The sequence below is a fragment of the Capsicum annuum genome, unplaced genomic scaffold (genome assembly GCF_002878395.1).
Source record: "Capsicum annuum cultivar UCD-10X-F1 unplaced genomic scaffold, UCD10Xv1.1 ctg4235, whole genome shotgun sequence".
Lineage (NCBI taxonomy): Eukaryota > Viridiplantae > Streptophyta > Magnoliopsida > Solanales > Solanaceae > Capsicum > Capsicum annuum.
The window spans coordinates 210889-216772 of record NW_025849745.1 but is presented as its reverse complement, the minus strand read 5'-3'; the positions used below and the strand labels follow the sequence as shown (position 1 = coordinate 216772).

At 32.6% G+C, this 5884-nt stretch overlaps 1 long non-coding RNA gene across 1 annotated transcript; it reads right to left on the bottom strand.

Annotated features, from left to right (window-relative positions):
- Positions 1-363: 363 nt before the first annotated feature.
- On the bottom strand, positions 364-5884 carry LOC124891916. Its single transcript, XR_007049948.1, has 4 exons — positions 1346-5884; positions 1156-1249; positions 966-1076; positions 364-873 (listed from the first exon to the last, which is right to left on the bottom strand). It is a non-coding gene; the product is annotated as an uncharacterized LOC124891916 (long non-coding RNA).

Here is a 5884-nt window from a genome sequence, read left to right as displayed (position 1 = left end):
TCAATTACATAGCTAATTTCAATTGAATAACTGCCTTAGTTAAGGAGATATGTCTGACAGTTCACTTAATTTAAGAAATTAAAAGATAAACTAAGCAGCAAACAGAGAGATCAAACATGTAAAAAGCCTAGTGTTAATTTATATGTTCCAACTTGAAATAATATTTATTCTAATCCCAAAATCAAAAAAAGGAAAAAAAATATCACATAATTATGAATTAACATTTTGTAAAGTATGAACTCTAACTCCATTCAAAAAATATGATACAATCAACCAACAATACCAGGAAAATGTGATTTAAAATAGCAAATGAAGTGGTCCAATACAGTCCAACAACAACAATAACAACACCAACAAAAATTATGATATATAATACACAGTTACCAACCACCAGTAACTGTCCAATACAGTCTAACAACAACAATAATATCAACCACTAAATGAACTGGAGTACAATTCAGAATTTCAAATACTAACATTGACTTTTTTGACTATTTCTCCCTGTAGATGCTAGTGTACAAGTCGATTATATTGGTAAAGGAATGGAAAATGCTGCCAGTGTCTTAGGATCAATTATTCTTGCATTCTCAAGTTGAGCAATTACATCTATAATAACTTCTTGTTGAATGATTCTCTTTTGCTCCTTGATTTGATCCTCCATTTCTTGTATCCTTTCTTGCATTTGTTGCATGACATCTTTTGTGGCATTTAAAGTTGGTCTAGATCTACCGTTTAATCTTTTCAAAGAAATCTTTGTAAACCCTCTCCAAATATTCTTAGACATCCCAGATGTTCAGCACCCATGACGACTGAAAATGCATCAATGGATTGTTCATTTGTACCCTATTATTTTTTATTTACCTCCATTTGAGCCTAATAATCATATTAAAAAGCATATTCAAGTATTTAAAAATTAAGAATTGATCATTTATGTCAATATAAACTTGAAAAAGTAAGTTTCATACAATTTTACTGGTGGTGTCTTCATTAGACGCCTTGTAGGTATGATCATGTTTTCTTGCTATTGTGGCCACAATCATCTCCTTTAGAGACAAATTTCCCCCCTTCTCATTTTCCTATTCATATGATATTTAATAAATATAAAAAATTATTTAAATGACAAGTTATAACTAAATAATAAATAAGAGAACAGACCAATTTGTTGCGAACTAAAAGCAAAATTCTTCTTCCCAGTAGTAGGTAGATTCATCAGTTTCTTTCGATTCCCAGTATTGGTTTTTGACATTTTCTAAAAAAATGAATCAGTAACATTAACTATAGTAATAAAGGACTCCATCTGTAGCACTAACAATAATATGATCGCAGATGGTGAAATACGTTTTACCTGGAATTTTTCGCACTTCCAATACAGGAGGAGCTCTTTAAATTGACATTCTAGAACACTTTTGGGCCTTTTGGTCAATTGAACTTCATCATTTTCATATGTATCGTAACGTTCTTCCTTTAAATCAGCTTTATGCTTTCTCCAAGATTCTCGAATTCTTTCCAAAACCCAATCTTTTGTGGCACCAAGAATATCATATTTTAACTATAAGTTGGTTCCATTCAGTTAGAACAACAAAAAAGTGCACCTTTAATTAAGGAGAAAAGGGTAGAAATTCCAATAATCCCCTTGTCAATCTACTTGTTAATTCGTTGTCAAATTATAAAGTACCTAATCTATAATAAAGCTAGAAAATGCAGCCACGACATTCATAGACACCAAAACCACTCAACTGAAAATATATCAAATATAATGCACCACTAAACTAAAAAATCAAATATTAAGAACAAAAACCTGGGTATAATCCCATAAATCCTTTTTTGTCTCCATACGTCTCCAATCAAATATATCCAATGGAAAAAGGGTCGCATTCCTTGCCAATATGCTTAGGAAGCTGCCCAACTCAGTTATAACTTTATCAATAGGACCAACAGGATGGTTGTTTTGATAATGTTATCAAATTTTTTCTCTTATCGGTCATGTAACTTCTGCATTTGTGTTTTGCCTCTTGTTTTTCTAGTTAAAGGTCCTTCAGCTATAAAAATAGAAGAAATTATAGGTCATGAATGAATTTAATAAGTTTCTAAGTTATATATTACCTTGTGCGTCAGAATGTTTAGTTGTTGTAGGATTGGCTTAATTTGTCATTTGGACCCAATCCTCTACTTATTGCTTATCCTCTGCATATTACTCTTCTACAACATGGTGCACCACTATAGATTGTTCAATTTCTCTAGATGGTGGTGCTGGTAGAGCTATTGGTGGATGCTCTTGTTTAATTAATTTAGAAGATTCTCTTTCTACGATCGTATAGCTTGAATGATTTCATTTGTTGTCATCATACGTCGTTTTATATTTTTCATGATTGATAATGGTCCAGGTTTACTAAATGTCCTGTTCCTTGCTCCTTTGTTATTTTTTGAAGGCCCTTTTCCATCTTAAATTTATACAAACGTGTATAAATTTAAGATGGAACAAGTTAAATTCAGAATGTTGAAAAGGAAAAAATGTATAGAAAAAGAGTCAACCAAAACAGTCAACATAAACTCCAAAAAAAACTGATCCCAAAAGTCAACATTAAACAAGTAAATAGAAGATGTTTTAAAACAGTCAGCCCCAACATAGTTAATAATTTTCCAAAGTCTTATGAACTAAACTTGGTTGTATAAAAAAATAGTGTGCCTACTCTTGTCTGAACCCATATTGTTAGAATTTCACCAGATAAAAGTGCTGAACAACATACACTAGCCGAACATCATACACTAGTTATATTACACTTTTAAATTATACACTTTCCAAACACTTTCTGTTAGCAAATCACACACAGAAAAGAGCTACAACAATGCAAACATCAATCATACACTAGCTGTATTACACTTTATCGACCAAATATTCTGATCAACACTATCCCTGCTACAAATATTTCTTTTAAAAGACAAAATTCTAGCAGTAGGGATTAGTGCTACCGTGAAATAGTAGCAAAGGATTAGTTCTACTATGTAACAGATAGCCTAGCAGTTGTAGTTAAGCAAGTAGCTAGCTAGCCACACTACACTAACTAAACTTTCGATTTGTTTTTGACCTCCAACCAAGAAAATGAGCAGGACCCAAGTCAAGAAATGAGCTAAAATGGCTAAATACACTACACTTTCAGTGTATTTTAGACCTCATATCAAGAAAACCAGCAAGCACATCAAAATAGTCAACATACACTCCAAAAAAAATTAATCCTAAAAGTCAACATTAAACTAGATTATAGTAGATGTTTTGAAACAGTCAGCCCCAACATAGTTTATAATTTGCCAAAGTCTTATGAACTAAACATGGTGCACTTTCCAAACACTTTCTGTTTGGAAGTTGAAATAATCTTAGTGCCAGAGTTGCCGAAGTCTTGGTGCTAGAGTTGTGGTAATAGATAATATATTGTTATCTTACCTGAAGGCATTTCCACTTGGATTACTAGCAACAGAGCTATACTTAAGGTCTTTCTGTGAGCATCTACTCTCTTGTTTGTTATATTTCTTTAAATATTATCGTATTTTTTGATTTTTTCTGCATAGTTTTGGGTTTCTTATATTTCTATTATACTTTACTCTTAGGTACTGTGTGCTTAGTTTTGATTACGATTATATGATAATAACAACAGATCCAGTGTAATCACATAACGTGGGGTCTAGGTAAGATAGTGTATACACAGACCTTGCCCCTACCTTGGAAGGTACAAAGGTTGTTTTCATATAGATACTCAACACAAGGAAAATTGATTGTGATTATATGATGCTGAGAGTTTCACTCTGCTGGTAATAATTTTCTTTACCCAAATTTGAGTGCTTGAAATTATGACATTTGTATTTAAGTCCATGCAAAATCTGAAAGCTTTTGAAGTAAGTTGAAGATGCAGGTTTTGGAATTTGCTTTAGTGTCCTAGTTATTAACTAGAATACTTGATCAAGATTTAATATATGATTTGTACTAATTGAACTATTTAAGAACCAAGCCTTAAAAGAATCTGAATCTATGAAACATTTGCCTTCACTACTCTCCTTTGAAAAGCTTATTTACTGGAGTGATTTTCTTCCTGTTTGTAGAAATGGAGATAAAATTCTTGCTTATCCTTGAAAAATATTAAAAGATAGAGAGATGAAAAAAAGGAAGAGGTGTAAAAAGTAAGGAAATGGTGGAGAATTACATCTGTGATAAAACTTGTAAGACACTAGATAAAGTTCTTAAGGTAATAAACATGAGTTACTTGCTGGAATTTCAGAATAGAGGAGAAGGTGAGTTCCCTTACACTAACAGAATAGGGGGAAAATATGGAAAATAGGTTGATGTGTGTATTTGTATGCATGTGTATATAATATTCCAAATTCAGAATGTCTATAATAAGTACTTATATTTGGTTAGTTTGATCAACTTCATTTGAAGATATGGAAATATTCCTAAATAATATTAATGACTAAGCAATGTAATGAACAGAAAGACCAGGGGCACCTGAGGGTGTGTATAATAAGCTCTCAGGTTCAATTCCTATGGACAGAGTTACCCAACAACTATGCTGGTGGAATGGTAGGTGGGTGTACTAGCTGGTACGAACACCACCCTCATAAAAATGAAAAAAGGGATCTATACACCTATGGAATAAATACACATGGCTATAATTATATAGAAAATCACTATTGTGTACAAAGTGCTAGTTACATGCAAGTAGACTGTCTTTTAGGGATTTACTGAGAAGCTTAGGTTCAGAATATTGAAGAAAATGGCTCTCCTAGAAGAACAAAACACTTCTCGTGATGTCATCATTTACTTAAGATTAATTTTTATCCCTTTATAAGTTGGGAGGATTTGAGAGTTAGACGAAGTTGTTGCATGTTTTCTTGACTATGAGAATTATGTATGTTTATACAGTCAAAATGAGTTCTAATTAAAGGATAATTTTATCTAAAAGTACTTGTACAAAGTGGTTGTTTGGTACAGATGCATCAAGGCTAAATAAAGAGTTTGCAAGGCTGGTTACTTCAGCCTAAGAAAAGGTTGCAAGTCCTCTAGGATCTTGAGTGATTGCAGGACATTCTTTAGTATTTTGTTTTTGTCCAACTTCCAAATGATGTATAGTTTTCAGCTTATTTCATACTATCCCTACTACAAACATCAATCATTGATGTGTGAGCTTATGCTAACATATTTGAGGCTTTTAACTCTAAATAATTGCAAGGTGTTGAGAAACTTTAGTTGTTTTTGATTAGTTTTACTTTGATTTTGTAGTAAAGGTTGAGATACAGGGAAACCAACACTAATGAAAGCAAAAAGGCTAAAATCTGAAGCAATTAAAAGACAAGTGCAGCTAACGACATTCATGATAGGTTGTCAGCCCGGTGATAGGCTATCAATGCCATCGTCAGCCTTAAATAAGGAATGAGTTCCAGCTGGTAGAATCGACGATATTTTATGATAGGCCTTCATAATAGTGATAAGTGTCAGGAATGCCATCAGAGTTTTAGGAAGGACATGAGAATTGGAGCAAAAGTGTGATGATATTTCTGATAAGTCATCACAGTCCTGATAAGCCATCAGAATTTGCCGTCAACCTAAGACAGGACTAGTGCAGATTTGAAGAAGACCTGACAACATACTTGATAAGTCGTCAGAATCCTGATAAGGCATCACCAATAGTTATCGTCTATTTCGAGAAAAAGTTGTAACCTTGATTTTGTATCCTTATTTAGGGTGAACTATTTAAAGCTTTGTTTTAGGGTTTTTTTAGAGAGAATTCCAGAGAGAGTTAACACATTGAGTTTTGAGATAGCATATTTTGATATTTCTCTCTCTCTACTTTTGGATTGAAAAAGCAAATACTTTAAAGAGATTATTATCAGTATT